Source organism: Suncus etruscus, chromosome 15 (genome assembly GCF_024139225.1).
Source record: "Suncus etruscus isolate mSunEtr1 chromosome 15, mSunEtr1.pri.cur, whole genome shotgun sequence".
NCBI lineage: Eukaryota > Metazoa > Chordata > Mammalia > Eulipotyphla > Soricidae > Suncus > Suncus etruscus.
The window spans coordinates 75,669,967-75,689,701 of record NC_064862.1 but is presented as its reverse complement, the minus strand read 5'-3'; the positions used below and the strand labels follow the sequence as shown (position 1 = coordinate 75,689,701).

Here is a 19,735-nt window from a genome sequence, read left to right as displayed (position 1 = left end):
AACACCTGGATTACAAACTTGATTGTAGTTGGGTTTCAGTCATATAAAGAACAACCCACTTAACCAGTGCAACATTCATCCCTAATGTCCCAAATTTCCCTCCTCCCCACCCCACTCCCGCCTATACTGGAGACAGGCTTTGTGTGTGTGTGTGTGTGTGTGTGTGTGTGTGTGTGTGTGTGTGTGTGTGTGTGTGTTTTGGGTCACACCCGGCAGTGCTCAGAGGTTATTCCTGGCTCCAGGCTCAGAAATTGCTCCTAGCAGGCACGGGGGACCATAAGGGACACTGGGATTTGAACTGATGACCTCCTGCATGAAAGGCAAACGCCTTACCTCCATGCTATCTCTTCGGCCCCAGAGACAGGCTTTTTTACTTCCCTCATTCATTCACATTGTTATGATAGTGTCAGTATAGTTATTTCTCTAACTTCACTCACTGTTCTTTGTGGTAAGCTTCATATCGTGAGCTGGATCTTCCAGCTCTCATCTTTTGGTCTCTGAGAATTATTGCAAAAATGTTTTCTTTTCTTTTCTTTTTTTTATTTGGGCCACACCCAGCAGTGCTCAGGGGTTACTCCTGGCTCCATGCTCAGGGATTTCTCCTGGCAGGCACGGGGGACCATATGGGATGCTGGAATACGAACCAATGACCTTCTGGATAAAAGGCATATGCCTTACCTCCATGCTATCTCTCCGGTCCCAATGTTTTGTTTTCTTAAAACCCATAGATGAGTGAAACTATTCTGTGTCTATCTCTCTCCCTGTGAATTATTTTACTCAGCATAATAGATTCCATGTACATCCATGTATAGGAAAATTTCATGACTTCATCTCTCCTGACGGCTACATAATATTCCTTTGTGTATATGTACCATATTCTTTTGTGTATATGTTTGCTTGGCAGATTTTCCTTCAGCCTTTGATTTTGAGTCTATGTTTGTTCTGACTATTCAGGTGTGTTTCTTGTAGGCAGCCAAAGATTGGATTCATTTTTTTAATCCATTTTGCCACTCTGTGTCTTTTATCTGGTGCATTTAGTCCACTGAAGTTGAGGGAGATGCTTGTCATGGGATTTAATGTCATCTGTGTGTAGAAGTTTGGTGTGTCTGTTGGTCTGTCTTGTCTTAAAGTAGACCTTTCAGCTTTTCTTTGAAGGCTGTTATGTGAAGTTTCTGAGCCATTGCTTATCCATGAAGCTAAGTATTCTTCCTTCAAACCTGAATGTGAGTTGGCTGGGTGCAGTATTGTAGGCGAAGCATCTATTTCATTCAGTCTTGTCACAATATCCCACCACTGTCTTCTGGCCTTGAGGGTTTCTTGTGACATGTCTGCTGTAAATCTTAAGGATGCTCCTTTGAATGTAATTTCCCTTTTTGATTTTGCTGCTTTCAGTATTCTAGCTCTATCTGTTGGATTCGTCTTTGTGGGTAGGATGTGAATTGGGGTGCTTTCCTTCAGGTCTTTGGGTATACTCTTTGGGTATGCAGGATTTGGTTGCATGTAGTCTTTAGCTCTGGGAGTTTCTCTGTGATAATGTCTTTGACTGTTGATTCTTTCTGGGGATCTCCTTCCTGGGCTTCTGGGATTCCAATGATTCTTATGTTGTTTCTGTTGAGTTTATCAAAGACTTCTATTTTCATATGTTCATATTCTTTGAGTACTTTTTCCATTGTTTGATCATTTGCCTTAAGGTTCTTTTCCAATCTCTTCTGCTGTATGCAGTTCTGCATTTCACCTTCCAGTTAACTGATTCTGTCTTCAGCTGCTGTTACCTTGTTGGAGAGGCTTTCCATGGAGGTTTTCATTTCAGCTACTGTGTTTTTCAACCTGTTATTTCAGTTTGGAGTTTTCTGATATCTATCTTTGTGTTCTGTTCAGCTTGATCTATGGTTTCTTTGATTTCTTTCTTTTTTATTTTTTTTTTTGGTTTCTTTAATTTCTATGAGGATCCTCCATATTCCTATTATAAACTTCTTATCTGAGAGATTAATCTGATGGTCATCAGAACTATCATCATCATTCTCTGTGTATCGTGTTTGCCTGTGAGATTTCCCCATTGTCAAACTTGTAGTGTGATTTTTTTCTATGTGTTATGGTGGGGTTCATTAGTTAGACAGAGCATGTGGCCTCAAAATGAAGCAGAGCAGCAGCACTCTTCTGCAGCCTCTAGGAGACAGCAATTGCTGGGTCTTTCTTGGCCTTTTAGCAGAATTTCAGGAGACAGAAGAGAAGAAGGAAAGGTGAAGGAGACAAATCCTCTCAGTCTCTCTCCCTGTTGCTACACACACAGCAGGGGCCAGACACTTTCCCCACCTTCACAGATAGAGGAGTTTACCTTTCTCAAACCCTAACACTTTCAGGAAGGTAAGCAGATACAGCAGCAGCAGCAGCAGCAGCAGCAGCAGCAGCAGCAACAGCAGCAGCAAGGGCATGCCCATTCAGCTGAGGGAGGAGGCAACTGGAGCCTTCTGAAGGAGTGCCTGGAGTTCTGGGTACAATGGAGTGAGGAGTAGGAATGGAAAGGCAGAGAGCCCTGAGAGTGACCAACACTTCCAGTGAATCTGGCTGCTTATGTACCCATTGCTCAAGGGACTTCCCAGTGGCTCCCCTTCTTAGTGCTGAGGCCCTACCCACCATTAGGTGAGGGACGCATCCTGATCTTGAGTGCTGGATCTCTCCCCTCTCCCCTTCATCATGCCTCAGTTCCTCTGGAAACCCCCTGAAGGCTTAGTGTTTGTCTCTGTCTCTGCCCTGGTCTTTGCTTCTTCCTGACCTGTGTCCTTCCTGGTGATGGAGTGACATCAGAAAGGGCCAGCTCAGGCCTTAGGAGGGGAGAGGGGGCTGGAGGAGCCTCTGTCAGGCCTTATGTTAGATCAAGGTTGGGGCATCTGACACTCAAGCTTGATGGGGTGAGTGGTGGGAAGATGTGCTGACCCTCAGGACTGGCTTCACGCAGGCTCTGCCCACTCACTGCTCAGGGTGTGGCGGTCAAGAGCCGAAGGAGGGGCAGACCATCGACGGATCATGATTTTGTCTGGGGAAGAGTCTTGTGCTTCTGTGTATGAAGCAAAGTGACTTCCCTTCTCTCTGGGGTTCCCCAACCCACATCACTATCTCTGAGGTTTCACTTTTCTGTTGTTGTCTTGGTGATATGAAACCATACCCAGTCTTGCTCAGGGGTTACTCAGGGGTTACTTTGCACTTAGGGGTCATCCTGGCAGTATTTGGGGAACTATATGAGATTCTGAGGATCAACGCAATACTCCCCACTGTCCTCTGTTTCAGTCCATGCATTTCTTGTTCAATCCCTAGTTCGATAAAGAGCATTCATTGTGTTCTTGAAGACCCTTGTCTGTGTCAAGCCTGAATCACCCTTATCTCCCTTTCAGCTTCACACCATCCTGTGGTGGTTGAATCATGTCTAATTATCCTTCGAAGAGCCACAGCTCAGAGCCTTACATTCCAGGAACTTTCCTGCTATGAAATGTGCCTGGAAGATTCAGGAAGCACTGGAAAGGATGACTGAGGAGAAGACTTGGGACCTGGAGCTTCCCGGGCTGCCATGAGCACTGACAGCTACTTTTCATCCTACCCTACTTGCTAGGGTATGGAGTAACACCCAAGCATTGCTGGGCATGATCCTAAAAACAAAAAGACTGAAGAAAAATGAAATGAGATTTTCAGAACTATATAAGTACCAAGTAAATGATCATTTAGGTCAAAGAGTACTATACATGCTCAGGAATTGGCCCTGTTAGCAACTTTTTTTTTCTTTTCTTTTTTTTTTATTTAAACACCTTGATTACATACATGATTGTGTTTGGGTTTCAGTCATGTAAAGAACACCCCCCATCACCAGTGCACCCTGTTAGCAACTTTATTCAAATTATGGTGGGATGGGTGAAACAGCACAGTGAAGGAAAAATGCAAGTGCAGAAAAATCTTTGAGGAACTGCTGAGGAACTGCGAGGAACTGCAGGGTCAGGGCAGGCCATCAGCGCTCACCAGCTTTCTGTTCTAGTGGATCAGAGATTGATGGGAACAGGGTTCTCTGAAGAGCTGTGACCTCCTGGAAATGAGGAAGAAATGACACCAGGGAGTCACTGCTCTATAAGGGGGAAATACTCCCAACACTGCGTGGTCCAGAGCCATAGTCACCTTGCATGCAGCTGACCCAGTTTCCATCCCCAACACCACCTGACACCATCACCCAACAGGAGCCCTACAGTAGGGGATGGGGCTTTCAGGACCCCATCCTGAACATCTCTCAAGGCCACTGGGTGCTGGGAAGGTGTTGGATCACATGGGAGCAGAGTTGGGTTGGGGAATGCCCCTTAGTCTTTCCTTGTGTCTCGAAGGGGAATAGAGGGTCATGGGGGGGGGGTCGTGGACGGGGAAGAGAGTCCTACTGCTGAGGTGGAGCTGGAGAGAGTAGGGGGAAAATGAGGGGGGACATCATTCTGGGGGAGCAGGAGTGACACAATCAGGATGTCTCCCTGTGGGTTCTGTCCCCCCTCCCCACCATACCTCTCTCTTGTTGGTGCTCTGATTCACTGGAGAACCTCCTGAGAGACTAGCAGCTCCCTTGAATCCTGCTGGCAAGGACCTGGAATCAGTCAGCCTAGTCGAGGAATACCCTCTTATCCTCAGCAGCCAATCAGGAACCCAGCTCTGTACCCTGCACCCCTGTACTCAGCCTTCTTGAGAGCAGGGTCAAGGGGAGCCCTAGATGGTCTCAGTTACTTCATCCTGCACTGACAGAAATCTACTATCCAGCACCCTGTCCTCCTGCAGAGAACCCCCCCTCCCTCCCTCCCTCCCTCCCTCTCTCTCTCTCTCTCTCTCTCTCTCTCTCTCTCTCTCTCTCTCTCTCTCTCTCTCTCTCTCTCTCTTTTGGTTTTTGAGCCACACCCGGTGACGCTCAGAAGTTACTCCTGGCTATGCGCTCAGAAGTCGCTCCTGGCTTGGTGGACACCAGGGGATGGAACCGCGGTCCATCCAAGGCTAGCACGGGCAAGGCAGGCACCTTACCTCTAGCGCCACCGCCCGGCCCCATGGGAAACCTCTCAATTTTTTCCAGGTTTACACTTCTTCCCCTGAAGTTTCCTAATACCCCTTCCTGCCCCCCAGCCCAGTAAATTAGAGGCTCCTCATGTAGACCCCAGGTGGGAAGCCTGTCCATGGAGATGCTGCATGCCCCCCCTCCCAGCAATGTTGTCTCCCAGAAAACTGCTCAGGAAACTGCTGAAGGAGAATGCCCCCAGATGGCTAGGGCTTGTTAACCTCACCTCTCAAACCCAGCTTCGTTTGTGCAAATCACACACATACTGGGAACCACCTCTCTGGCCAGCCCCTGTGCTTTTCAGACATTTGAATCTCTCTGACACCCTCTGAGGAGGGTGGTGGGGACAAATGACTTCCTTTTAGGTAGGTTGGGGAGAGGAGAGGGAGAGATTGGGGAGGGAAGAGGGGCCTGACACCACCTACCTTGACTTCTCTTCCACACGAGGTAGGTCATCAGTCCCAAAATGGTGATTTTGAAGAGAAAAATGGTCAGTGTCACTGGCAACATATCAGCAGAATGCAGGAACCCAGTGTGATGGGTCTGAGGAAATAAGACTTCAGCAAATTTTTTGCATAAGGAGTAGAGGATCCTAATGCAAATATTTCTTGACAACTTTAATGGTACTGCAATAACAGTGTTATTTCCATAAAAAGATTTTATGTTTGAGGCTGGAGTTATAGTACGGCAAATAAGGTACTTGTCTTGCCCATGACCAGCTGGGATTCGAGCCTCAGAATCCCATATGTTCTTCTGAAACCTGCCAAGAGTGATTCCTGAGTGCAGAGAGAGGTGTTATCCCTGAGCACCCACTGGTATGGCCCAAAATCCCTCCAATGTTTTTGTTTTTGATGTGTGTATATATATGCATGTATGTATATGAATATATATATGTATACATATATATGTTTGGGGCCAAACTAGGCAATTCTCTGGGTAATTAGGCAATTTTTGGCTCTACATTCAGTGGTGCTCACAGGACCATATGGGATGTTGGAGTTCAAACCCAGGTTGGCTACATACAAGGCAAGTGCCCTACCCACTCACTGAACTAGCACTCCAGGGACCCCCCTTCAAATGTCTTGTTTTGATTGGTTTGGGCCCATACCCAGCAATGCTCCAACAATTCCTGGCAGAATCTGGGGACTGTATACAATGTCAGAGAGAGAACCCAGTTCGGCCACGTGCAAGGCAAAATCCCTACCCATTGTACTATGGCTCCAAGCTCCTAAAATATTTGTTAAAAATGAAGACAGTGGGGGCCGGAGTGGTGGTACAAGAGGAGGGCGTTTTCGTTGCATGAGGCTAACCTAGGACCAACTGCGGCTCGATCCCTAGAGATACATATGGTCCTCCAAGCCAGGAGGAATTTATGAGTGCATAAGGCAGGAGTAGTAACCCCTGAGTGTCACCGGGTATGACCACAAAACAAACGAAAAAGACAACATCAAAATAGTAACAGATGCAGGGGTCTCAAACTCAATTTACCTGAGGTCCGCAGGAGGCAAAGTCGGGGTGATTCTTGAGTGCAAAGTCAGTAGTAAGCCTTGAACTTTGGGGGGTGTGACCCAAACAACTAAAACAAAACAAAACAAAAAAAGATTCCTCTAGGGCAGGGCCACAAAATGTTGTATGGAGGGCCGTTTGAGGCCCGCAGGCTATGAGTTTGAGACCCCTGAGAGGGGAATTGTCTGTGACACAGCTGAGCCTGGCTCAATGCCCAGCACTGAGTATGGCACTCCAGCTCCACCTGGATCGGTCCCTATTGTTTTCTTCCATGATTCTATCAGAGAGAGTAAAGGGGTCAATGCTCATGTCTAGAATGTGGCTGACCCCTACCACCACACGATTTCCTGAATTTGGCTGTGGAGAACCCTGAGTTCTTCTAGGACAGCTGAAGTAAGCCTCACATCACAGGATTGAAACAGCTCCATAACCTCCAGCCTTCATTGAACTGTGACAGCCTGCTTGACTGACAATGGCTACAGGGGAACCTGTCAATTACACGTGAAGCCCCACTCTAAAACACCAAATGGGCTGGAGCAATAGTACAATGAGGAGGGTGTTTGCTTTGCATGTGGCTGGCCTGGGTTAATCCTCATCACCCCGTATAGTCCCCTGAGCACCTCCAGGAGTGATCTCTGAGTGCAGAGGCAGGAAAAGCCTCTTAGTGCTGCTAGGTGTGGCTGCTAAGCCAAAAAAAGAAAAGAACAGAAAAAAATTTTTAATCTACACCGCTATATGGAATATGGGACCTTGAAGAAAATATACAAACTCTCTCTGCACAATTACATAATGGGACCAGTCAGCAAAACAACTCTCCTGTATTAAATAATTAAGAAGAGAGGGGCTGGAGCAGTGGCACTAGAGATAAGTCTTGCAAGCTCTAGCCTAGGATGGACTCTGGTTTGATCCCACAGCGTCCCTTGTGGTACCCCCAAGCTAGGAGCGATTTCTGAGCTAAAAGCCAGGAGTAATCCCTGAGCATCAATGGCTGTGGCCCAAAAGCAAACAATTAATTAATTAACTAATTAATTCATAAGACAAACACAAACTTAGTGACATTTGCTGATAAGATTCTTTTGGAATGATAACTTTACATGGTGAGAAAATGACATACAAAAGAGTTAAATGCGGGGCCAGAGAGATAGCATAGAGGGAAAGTGTGTGCCTTTTGTGTAGGAGGTCATCGGTTCGAATCCCGGCGCCCCATGTGGTCCCTCGTACCTGTCAGGAGCAATTTCTGAGCTTGTAGCCAGGAATAACCCCTGAACACTGCCAGGTGTGACCCAAAAACCACACACACACACACACACACACTCACACACACACACACAAACAAAACAAAACAAAACAAAAGAGTTAAATGGAATTTTAAGCAAACACACTTTTTTTTTTGTTTGTTTGTTTTTTGTTTTTGGGCCACACCCGGTGACGCTCAGGGGTTACTCCTGGCTATGCGCTCAGAAGTCGCTCCTGGCTTGGGGGACCATATGGGACGCCGGGGGATCGAACCGCGGTCCGTCCTAGGCTAGCGCAGGTAAGGCAGGCACCTTACCTCCAGCGCCACCGCCCGGCCCCGCAAACACACTTTTTTTTTGCATGCACCCTATATGCTGTACTATCTCTTCAGACTTGGCTAGATTCTATTTGTTTTTATATCTGATGTTCTCACTATGTTTCATATATATATATATATATATATATTATTTAAACACCTTGATTACATACATGATTGTGTTTGGGTTTCAGTCATGTAAAGAACACCACCCATCACCAGTGCAACATTCCCATCACCAATGTCCCAAATCTCCCTCCTCCCCACCCGACCCCTGCCTGTACTCTAAACAGACTCTCCATTTCCCTCATACATTCTCATTATTAGGACAGTTCAAAATGTAGTTATTTCTCTAACTAAACTCATCACTCTTTGTGGTGAGTTTCCTGAGGTGAACTGGAACTTCCAGCTCTTTTCTCTTTTGTGTCTGAAAATTATTATTGCAAGAATGTCTTTCATTTTTCTTAAAACCCATAGATGAGTGAGACCATTCTGCGTTTTTCTCTCTCTCTGACTTATTTCACTCAGCATAATAGATTCTCTGTACATCCATGTATAGGAAAATTTCATGACTTCATCTCTCCTGACAGCTGCATAATATTCCATTGGGTATATGTACCACAGTTTCTTTAGCCATTCGTCTGTTGAAGGGCATCTTGGTTGTTTCCAGAGTCTTGCTATGGTAAATAGTGCTGCAATGAATATAGGTGTAAGGAAGGGGTTATTGTATTGTATTTTTGTGTTCCTAGGGTATATTCCTAGGAGTGGTATAGCTGGATCGTATGGGAGCTCGATTTCCAGTTTTTGGAGGAATCTCCATATCGCTTTCCATAAAGGTTGAACTAGACAGCATTCCCACCAGCAGTGGATAAGAGTTCCTTTCTCTCCACATCCCCTCCAACACTGTTTTGCTGTGAGCCAAATTTTGTTTGCAGTTTTCAGCACCTGCAAACAGGTCCTTCGTGGAGTTCGGGAAAAATTCCACGGAGGAGAAGGTGGGCACGCGGAATGGCGAATGACGGAAATATATTGTAAAAATGAATGAAACCACACAGATAGTATGGGGACTCACGTTTACAAGGAATGAGAGACAATTTTATTTATTTATTTATTTATTTTTTGGGACAAAATTTAAATTTTTATTTTGGGCACTGTAAAACAATAGCAGAATTTTATACATACTATGTTGCAACAACACATATCCCCTACACCAGAATGTTTACTCCCCTCTGTAATCTCAGTGTCATTCTTTGTCTGTACCTTTCCCTCCTCTGTAACCCCAACTTTGTCAATCCTCTCCCTGAATCTCAGTTCGTGTGCGTGTGTGTGCGTGTGTGCAACTGTAGTATATTCTTAGTCCTAAATAGTTGGTGTTCAAAGATTAGCTACATGTATGCTATTATCAAGACCTACACTTAGAGGTCATCAATGATTCTTTTTATAAAACAAAATAAACAAACAAAAAACCAAAATTCATTATTTCTTTTTTTTTTTAGTAAACTATTTTTTTTGCAATGTATTGTATATAATAATATATTGTATATACATTGCATTCCATTATTGAATAACAATATTTTTTTTCTTAACACCACCCATCACCAGTGCAACATTCCCATCACCAATGTCCCAAGTCTCCCTCCTCCCCACCCGACCCCCGCCTGTACTCTAAACAGGTTCTCAATTTCCCTCATACATTCTCATTATTAGGACAGTTCAAAATGTAGTTATTTATCCAACTAAACTCATCACTCTTTGTGGTGAGCTTCCTGAGGTGAGCTGGAACTTCCAGCTCTTTTCTCTTTTGTGTCTGAAAGTTATTATTGCAAGAATGTCTTTCATTTTTCTTAAAACCCATAAATGTGTGAGACCATTCTGCGTTTTTCTCTCTCTCTCTGACTTATTTCACTCAGCATAATAGATTCCGTGTACATCCATGTATAGGAAAATTTCATGACTTCATCTCTCCTGACAGCTGCATAATATTCCATTGTGTATATGTACCACAGTTTCTTTAGCCATTTGTCTGTTGAAGGGCATCTTGGTTGTTTCCAGAGTCTTGCTATGGTAAATAGAGCTGCAATGAATATAGGTGTAAGGAAGGGGTTTTTGTATTGTATTTTTGTGTTCCTAGGGTATATTCCTAGGAGTGGTATAGCTGGATCATATGGGAGCTCGATTTCCAGTTTTTGGAGGAATTTCCATATCGCTTTCCATAAAGGTTGAACTAGACGGCATTCCCACCAGCAGTGGATAAGAGTTCCTTTCTCCCCACATCCCCGCCAACACTGTTTATTCTCATTCTTTGTGATGTGTGCCATTCTCTGTGGTGTGAGGTGGTATCTCATCGTTGTTTTGATTTGCATCTCCCTGATGATTAGTGATGTGGAGCACTTTTCATGTGTCTTTTGGCCATCTGTATTTCTTCTTTGTCAAAGTGTCTGTTCATTTCTTCTCCCCATTTTTTGATGGGATTAGATGTTTTTTTCTTGTAAAGTTCTGTCAGTGCCTTGTATATTTTGGAGATTAGCCCCTTATCTGATGGGTATTGGGTGAATAGTTTCTCCCACTCAGTGGGTGGCTCTTGTATCTTGGGCACTATTTCCTTTGAGGAGCAGAAGCTTCTCAGCTTAATATATTCCCATCTGTTAATCTCTGCTTTCACTTGCTTGGAGAGTGCAGTTTCCTCCTTGAATATGCCTGTAGTCTCAATGTCCTGGAGTGTTTTGCCTATGTGTTGTTCTATATATCTTATGGTTTTGGGTCTGATATCGAGGTCTTTAATCCATTTGGATTTTACCTTCGTACATGATGTTAGCTGGGGGTCTAAGTTCAATTTTTTGCAAGTGGCTATCCAGTTGTGCCAACACCACTTGTTGAAGAGGCTTTCTTTGCTCCATTTAGGATTTCTTGCTCCTTTATCAAACATTAGGTGATTGTATGTCTGGGGAACATTTTCTGAGTATTCAAGCCTATTGCACTGATCTGAGGGCCTGTCCTTATTCCAATACCATGCTGTTTTGATAACTATTGCTTTGTAGTAAAGTTTAAAGTTGGGGAAAGTAATTCCTCCCATATTCTTTTCCCCAATGTTTGCTTTAGCTATTCTAGGGTGTTTATTGTTCCAAACGAATTTCAAAAGTGCCTGATCCACTTCTTTGAAGAATGTCATATGTATCTTTAGAGGAATCAATTAAATCTGTATAATGCCTTGGGTAATATTGCCATTTTGATGATGTTAATCCTGCCAATCCATGAGCAGGGTATGTGTTTCTGTTTCTGCGTGTCCTCTCTGATTTCTTGGAGCAGAGTTTTATAGTTTTCTTTGTATAGGTCCTTCACATTTTTAGTCAAGTTGATTCCAAGATAGCAAACACACAGTCTAACTGAAAACAAAACTTAAACTGGAACAGTTAAAGTAAATGGAGGGGGGGGGAGGTACAGTGTCTTACACAACAGGATCAAGTAGGTTTCATCCCAGGAATGCAAGGATGGTTTAACATCCATAAATCTATCAACATAATACACAACATCAAGAAAAATAAAAATCGGGGCCGGGCGGTGGCGCTGGAGGTAAGGTGCCTGCCTTGCCTGCGCTAGCCTAGGACGGATTGCGGTTCGATCCCCCGGCGTTCCATATGGTCCCCTAAGAAGCCAGGAGCAACTTCTGAGCGCATAGCCAGGAGTAACCCCTGAGCGTCACAGGGTGTGGCCCAAAAACCAAAAAAAAAAAAAAGAAAAAAAAAAAAAGAAAAATAAAAATCACATGGTCATATCAATAGATGCAGAGAAAGCATTTGATAAGGTCCAACACCCATTCTTAATCAAAACTCTCAGCAAGATGGGAATGAAAGGTATCTTTCTCAATATAGTTAAGGCCATCTACCACAATCCAGTGGCAAATGTTATCCTCAATGGAGAAAAACTAAACGCCTTCCCTCTAAATTCTGGCACAAGACAAAGCTGTCCTCTCTCACCACTCCTATTTAACATAGCACTGGAAGTCCTTGCTATAGCGATTAGGCAAGAAAAAGATATCAAGGAATCCAGATAGGAAAGGAAGAAGTCAAGCTCTCGCTGTTTGCAGAGATGACATGATACTCTACTTAGAAAACCCTGAAGACTCTACCATAATCTTACTATTAACCTCAGCTTCCTCTTGTGAAAAATGAGAACTCTTATAGTTCTGCCTGTCTCCTGGAAGATTAGAGGCTATTTTAAAATGCACCCAATGTCAGCCCAGAGGCAGATAAGAGGGAAGAATGGGAAGGAAACTGGGGACATTGATGACAGGAAATGTTCACTGGTGAAAGGTGTTGCACATTGTAAGACTGAAACTCCATCATAAACAACCTTGCAATTATGAGGGGGGGACTGTATTATGAAAGACCTTGTAACCACAATATTTAAATAAAGTATTTAATTAAAATTTACCCTAGAATAGTGTGACCAGATATGCAAAGACAGACACAGAAAGGACTAGCATGAGGAAGAAGTTCAGGTCCATAGTCTCAAGAAACAAGAGGTCTGGCATTCCAGGCAGCAAGGCACCATGGTTGAGAGGCAGAAAGAAGTGAAGCCAGGGTATCCAGAGCATTTGTAGTTTCACTGAGAAAGATATAGCAGGACAGAGCAAGGTGCTCTCTCTAGGTCTGGGGCCATTGGGCAGAGGAAATTAAGATCCCCTGGAGTTGAAGAGTCACTCAGCATGAAAGGTGCTCTCAAAGAACTGCTAGGGCAGGAAGGACAGTCTCTCTGATGTCAGGGCAGCAACAGGACAGACAAGAGGAAAATAGCAAGGCTCAGGAGGCAGCACAAAGCTTCAAATTTCAGTGCCAGACCACAAGGCCCCAGCTCCAGCACTACCAGATATAGCTGGGTCCTTCAGGGCCCAAAGAGTGATGCACCCTAGGGCCCGGAGCCATTTGGCCTGATTAGCTGAATATCCTTGTGAGTAGCCCCCAGGCCCCTAAGCACTTTTGGAGAACCCAAAGAGGAAACAGCAAAGCAAGTCCAAAGCAGTCAGCCCACAATAAATCATGGGTGTCACCATACCTGCTTTAGCTTTGTGAGGTCTGGGTCTCCTCCTGCTGGATTCACACAGGGTGGCTCCTTCCTAGAGAGTGGCCCGTCCCATGCCTGTCTATGACCAACCTGGGCAGGGTGAATCTTCTCTAGTCCCAAAACCTCCCTGGAAAAGAAAAAGGGGAGTAAAAGCAATGAAGGCAGCATAGCCACAGCCCCTGGGAAAGGCAGACACCAGGGTATGGTTCTTGCTCACTCCCTCTCCTTCCCTGTCGATCATTCCATGGCCTTGTGGGACCTGCCTTGCCTCAGGGGCCATTCTCTTATTCCCCCCCCCCACCTTGGTTTCCTCACATCTTGATAAATGGCCAAGTGAAGCACCAATGAATGACCATCCTAAGAAGGGTGAGAATAAAATTAAAAGGGGCTACACTGCTGAAGTCACATCCCAACATGCTCAGGCATCAGCTCACAAGGCTTGTGATCACCAAGTGTGATCAAGCCCTACCAGGCCAGTGGGAGCCAATGGATTCAGAGAAGGCACCTCTAAGTAGCCATATCTACCCCTGACCAGGTAAGAATCAAATTCCTTTACCTCCTGGGATTGTTCCACTCCTGGACCCCTCCTCGGTTGTGTGAGAAAGGTAGCAAATAGACACAATCCCGAGAATAGGCACTTCCCACAAAGTCCTCAGATAGCACTGCAGGTCAACATGTGAGACCTGCCAGTGCATGACCAGGTAGCTTGGGAGGGGTGTGTCCCCTTTTAAGAAGTCACCCAGACTGTACTATTGCCCATTCGTATCAGTAGCATCGGAGAATTCCAGTTGCTCCTGGAAGGTCTGACCTTTTCTTTTGTCTTAGCCACCTACTGGATGAATAATGTTCTATCACTTTACTTTGCAATTACATGTCCCTCATGGCAAATTAAATGGTTTTTCCCTATGGAATTGAATTATCTATCTATCCATGTTGATTAGGCATCTATTTAAATATTTAGTTGATTTTATTTTAGTGGAGAATTTGGGGGTGTACCTCTGAGGCAGTGCTCAGGAGGTCTCCCATTCTAGGCTTGGTACCCAGGGATCATTACTAGCAATGTTTGAATGATTATGTGGTTCTAGGGTTCACCCAGGGGCTAACTGCTTGAGAAACACAGGCTCTATCTGCAGACTATTTTTATGATTTCCAAGAAAGTTTTTTTTTCTTGGTTTTTGGTTTTTGGCTCACACCCAGCAGCACTCAGGGGTTACTCCTGGCTCTACACTCAGAAATCGCCCTGGTAGGCTCAGGGGACCATATGGGATGCCAGGATTCGAACCAATGACCTTTGGCATGAAAGGCAAAACCTTACCTCCATGCTATCTCTCTGGCCCCTCCAATAAAGTTCTTAACACGTAAAACCCCATGTAGCCCCTGTATCTGAAGGTAGACGGAGCAAGGAAAAAGCATTGTCACACCCTGGGTGCTTTCTGTGTGAGAAGTAATTCAACAGAGAAGATGGGATTCTAATAGTTCACATCTTCAGTAATTCCTGCAGGCTTTGAAGTGTAGTTGTCATCCTTATTTTTCTGGGACATTGTCCTGGGTGGAATAAGAGCAGGGGAAATTGTCAGCTTAGAGGACAAGGATTGCACTCATAAGGAGCTTCCAGCAGTTTGCATGTAAAACAGGCTCCCGGAGATTACTTGACTTCAAGAGAGGCCAATCTGCACTGGGACAGAGGCAGCTTGTCTTAGCCAATCCCTCTCTGATCATTCAAGGCACAGAAGCCGAAGTATCAGTAAGACTGGAAGGAAGGAAACAGAGGCTGCACAGATAGATCCTGAGCCTGAGGAAGCACTTTAGATACCTGTATTTCTTTGTCCTGTCCTACTTTCTAAGCTAGAATCAGCAACAAGCAGAGGTCCTCATTGAATCCTGATCTTGGGGAATAAGAGGGCAGGCAGAAGGTACATGGAGGGCAAGGATAGGAGAAGTGCTGGACAAGCCAATCAGGAAGGGAAAAGGGAAATTTGGGAAGATGAGAGGAAGATCTAATGTTCTCGAACTTAGTTCTCAGGTCAGGCCCTAACCCTGTGCCATTTTAGTCACGTTGCTCTAACTATCCTCTAGCCACCAGCTGGGCAAAAGGGCGATATGAGGTTCTCCACATCTGTGACCTAAAAGCCAAGAACCCCTCTCCTCCTGGACACTCTCTCTGTGAGTAGGATGCACACATGGATTGTGTGGATGTCTTTCTAGGAAAGGGAGGAAGAGGGAAAACCAGTAAGTCACATACACTTTCTGTCCCTTCACAATCATTGGCTGTAAGATGAATCCAGCTATTAACCACACACACACACACACACACACACACACACACACACACACACACACATACACACACACACACACACAAACCTAACTTCCTCTGTCCTTTAAACCTATCCCTCTGATATGTTTAAGTCTATATGGATCTCTCTCTACTCTCCCCAGCCCAAGTGAATTGGTACAGGTTTAATAAAGAAAGTCATGGCTTGGCATGTAGAGAGATCACAGGGTGAGAAGCCACTGACTCCATGATTCTCTCCTGACTGTCTTGGTCTATTAATTCTTTGAGCTACTCTTCTTCAAACTGTTCATCTGGAGTTGGAAATATGGTCCTTGGGGTGATCTTACAATCTGCCACTTGGGGATCCAGCAAGGCAAAGGGGCTGAAAATGGCAGGAAACAAGCCACTAGATTCTGAGATTGGATTGGGAGCAGGGAAGTCTGTGGCACCTGCAAACAGATATTCAGGGTCAGTCACAAAAGGGTCGCTGGGGGACATTCTGAGTTGCCCAGTGGAATGGGTATTGGTGACCCTGGTGGGTCCTTGCCCTTCTCAGGCAGCACAGCCAGGGGGAGATGGTTCAACCCCAACCCCCAGCAAGTGGGTCAGGAAGGGAAGCATCTGTCAGCTCTTAGGGCAGCCCGAGAAACTCTGGGTCCCTTGTCCTCTTCTCAGCTACCCTTTCCAGCTGTTCCTGATTCTTCCAGGCAACTTCCATAGACCAGAAGTTTCCATGGCCCTCAGGTTCTCAGCTTTCTCAGGGATGAACATGCTGAGACCATCAAAGAATGAGAAGTTGAAAAGGAGGTGAGGTTATTTAGGTCTGACTCAGTCAAGGACCTCCAGGAAAACACTGAGCCTCCTTTGTTGGGCCTGAGAGGAAGAGTAAGAACCTGGTAGCTCATAAGGAAGCCCCAGGATAGTTCTGGAGGTTGGGAACCTCAGAGAGAAGGGAAGTTGCTTTGCTTTCACCCCCAGAAGCACAGGGCACATCCCCCACCCCATAGTCTACACCTACAGCTCTGGACCACCTCACCCTGGGCAATGAGTGGACATAGTCTCCATTCCATGGAGCCAGCCCTAAGGGTCAGCATATCTCCGCACCACTCACCCCGTCTAGCCTGAGTGTGGGATGTCCCAAACTGCATGTAAGGCAGGGCCTAACAGAGGTTCCTCAGCTCTCTCTCCCCTCCTGAGGCTTAAACTATCCTTGCTTTCACCACATCCCTGTCAGGACACAAGTAAGGAGAAGCAGAAACCAAGGCAGAGACAGATGCACACACTGTTCCCTCGGAGTTGTCCAGAAGAGCTGGGTAGGATGAACGGGAGAAAGGAGAGGCCCCACCACTCAAGACTGGGCTGCTTCCCCTCACTAATGATGGGTGGGGCCTCCACACTGCACATGGGGAGGCCCTTGTGCAACAGGAACAAGAGCAGCCAGAGTCACAGGAAGTAATGGTCACTCTCAGAGACCCCGTGTTGTCCCTGCCTGCTCCTCCCTCAGCTCTGCCCAGAACACCAGGCAGCTCCTCAGAGGTCTCCGGCTGCCTTTTCCCCCAGCAGTGCAAGGCATGGGCCTCTCTCCACTGCTGCTGCTGCTGTTGTCCCTGCTGACTTTTCTGAAGAATGGTGAGTGGCCAGGACAGTCTGGGCCCAGACCTGGGACAGGGGCTTGCTGGGACTCTGTAAGTGCAGGGCAGATGCATAGGGTTTCTTCCCAGTGATAGTTCACTCCCACATTTCACTTTTTCCGATGCCTGGAGAGAGGACGCTAGTGTGATGGACGGTCCTCCTTGTCACAGGGACAAGGAACAGAGATGTGGGGCTAACATTTCCGAGTCTTTTCCTCTCCTCTAGCTTCCTCTGAAAGTTGCCCAACATCTAACTATGGGATCAAGCAGCCAATGCACCTGCATGCCTTTGAGGGTAGTTCCATATCCATCAACTTCTCCTTCTACTATCCCTGGAAGTTAGCCGACAATCCTAATGTAAATATATCCTTGAGATGGAAAGCCTTCCATGGGAAGTTCATCTACAATCAAAGTGTGAATTTTACCCATGAGGAGTTCAAGGACCGTCTCACCCTGGAGAGGATAGAGGGAAAGAATGAGGGTGTCTTCCTCATTAGGGGGCTGCGAAGGGAGGACGCAACCACGTATTTCTGCCAAGTGCAGCTGAGGACACAGAACTGTGGGGATCAAAAATTTCAGTCCATTGAGGGGACGAACCTCACCATCACCCCAGGTGAGTTAACTGCTCAGGACAGCCCTTCTGCCTAATGCCTCCTTCTAAAATCATTCTCTACAGTTCAGTCTGTCCAATCATTCCCTTGTCTTCCTTGCACCTATTACTTCTCTAGCTTCTGTGTTTGTAATCAGTTGGTGGCTACCTGTGCTTATAGTTTTCTGATTTTCTTCAAGGCAGGTTTTGCCTTGATTAGGAAATTGTTTCCATAGGGACTGAATGTTTCATTCACCTAGAACAAATTCTTCCCATTGCTCATTATGAATGTGGGGATAGGCAGATGGGCTAGTGGGCATGTGTTACATGGGAATTTCTGGTGCCAGAAATCACCAGGACCTCCGGAGACATACCAAGTGTGGTCCAAGTATTGAAATAAATGGAAATAGTGGTTTGTGTTGCATTAAAGCCCTTTGGATTGGCTTAGACGGTGGTGGATGGTGATGGAGGGTAAGAGGTCTTTCTCCTCCAACCCAGGCCACATGTGTCCAACTCCCTGCAGCCGCCGGGTTAGCAGGTATCAGAATAGTGGCGGGTAGAAAAGTTACAGGCAGGCTTCAGGGTATATTATCTTTATTCAGACCCTGGCCAACATGTGTGGTCTACCATAACCATTTATGCTGGATCCTTATTCAGCCCTGCATTCTAACTTGTTTTTCAGCCATCTCTCCTCCTGCTTCTTCTCCACGTTCCATCCATGCAAATCCCCTTTGCCTTTCAGGCCAAAACTTTTTGATGCCTACAAAAAAACCCTCCCAGAAACGGTCAGGTCTTTCTTGTAGGTAAGGTTGCACAGGAAGAATGGGGGGTGGGGTAACAGTTTGTAGAGATGAATTTTGTATACCTGACACTTCTCTGGTCCTTTTACTGGCCATACACTTTATAAAGTTTATTCCCACCTGTGACCCAAACTCCAGGCGCTCCCCTCCTCCTGGAAACCCCCCTGTAAAAAGTCACACAAGAATTCCAGGACTCTCAGGTATGAGGAAGGGAGAAGGAAGGCAAGCCAGTGTGTATACAACCTTTCTGAGTGGAATGTCCCACAAAATCACTGGCTACTTGGGGAACAAGCTAGGCAAGGCACTGAATATGGCAAGAAATGTGCCACTTGATTCTGACTGGTTCAAAACAGTGAGGTCTGCTACCCCAACAGCAGATATTCAGGGTGTGTCCCCAAAGACCTGTTGAGGAACATTCTGAGTTGCCTAGTGGAATGGGTAACAGTGATCCTGGTGGGTCCCTGAACTCCTCTGGCAGCTGGATATGGGGAGAAAGTTTAGCAACAAATTCCAGCAAGTGGGGGTAGGATGGAATGTAGCTGGCATTGCACAGGGCAACCCGAGAAGCTCTGGGTCCCTTATCCTCCCTTCAGTGACTCTTTTCAGTGTTTCTGAATCTTCCATGCATCTGCCATGAGAGGAGAGTTCCTGGACATCCATGGTATACTTCTTCAGCCCTGGACCACCTCACCCTGGGCAGTTGTGGGCACAGTTTCCATAATTAGCCCTGAAGATCAGCAGATCTCCTCATCCTCTGCCCATATTATATTAGCCTGAGTGTGGGGACTGGCCCCCAGAATACTACAACCTCTCTCTAAGGCAGGGGATGTCACCCCATCACCAGGCTGGACACAGACCATGGAGAAACATTGAACATAGCAGAACCCTCTGAGGTTCTAAGCCGTCAGGGGTTGTCCAGAGGATCTTAGGTAGGATGGATGGGATTGGGAGAGACCCAGAGCTCAAAGTCAGGACCTAATTCTCGGTGAGGCCTCAGCACTGCTCTTAGGGAGGCCCTAGTGTAACAGGAACTGGAGCAGCCAGAGTCACAAGAAGTGCTGGTCACTACCCTGCCCTGTCCCCACCGACTGTCCTCTGCTGTGCCCAGAACCAAAGAAGTCCCTCTGAGGAGCCGGGCCATATCCTCCTCCAGCAACACAAGACATGGCTCATGTCCACTGCTTCTGCTGACCCAGCTGACATCCCTGATGAGCAGTTAGTGGCCAAGACAGTATTGCCCAACATCGGATGGGAACTGT

At 46.1% G+C, this 19,735-nt stretch overlaps 1 protein-coding gene across 2 annotated transcripts in view; it reads left to right on the top strand.

Annotated features, from left to right (window-relative positions):
• The window catches only part of MEPCE (methylphosphate capping enzyme), a 372,004-nt gene that overhangs the window by 30,996 nt on the left and 321,273 nt on the right, over positions 1-19,735 (top strand). Inside the window, exon 1 of one of the 2 annotated variants that reach the window (XM_049788607.1) lies at positions 17,098-17,103. The exons of the other annotated variant lie outside the window; for it this stretch is intronic. The gene's annotated coding sequence lies outside the window, so the exon portion shown is untranslated. Of the gene's footprint in view, positions 1-17,097; positions 17,104-19,735 lie in introns of those variants that run through there. 2 annotated transcript variants of the gene reach the window in all.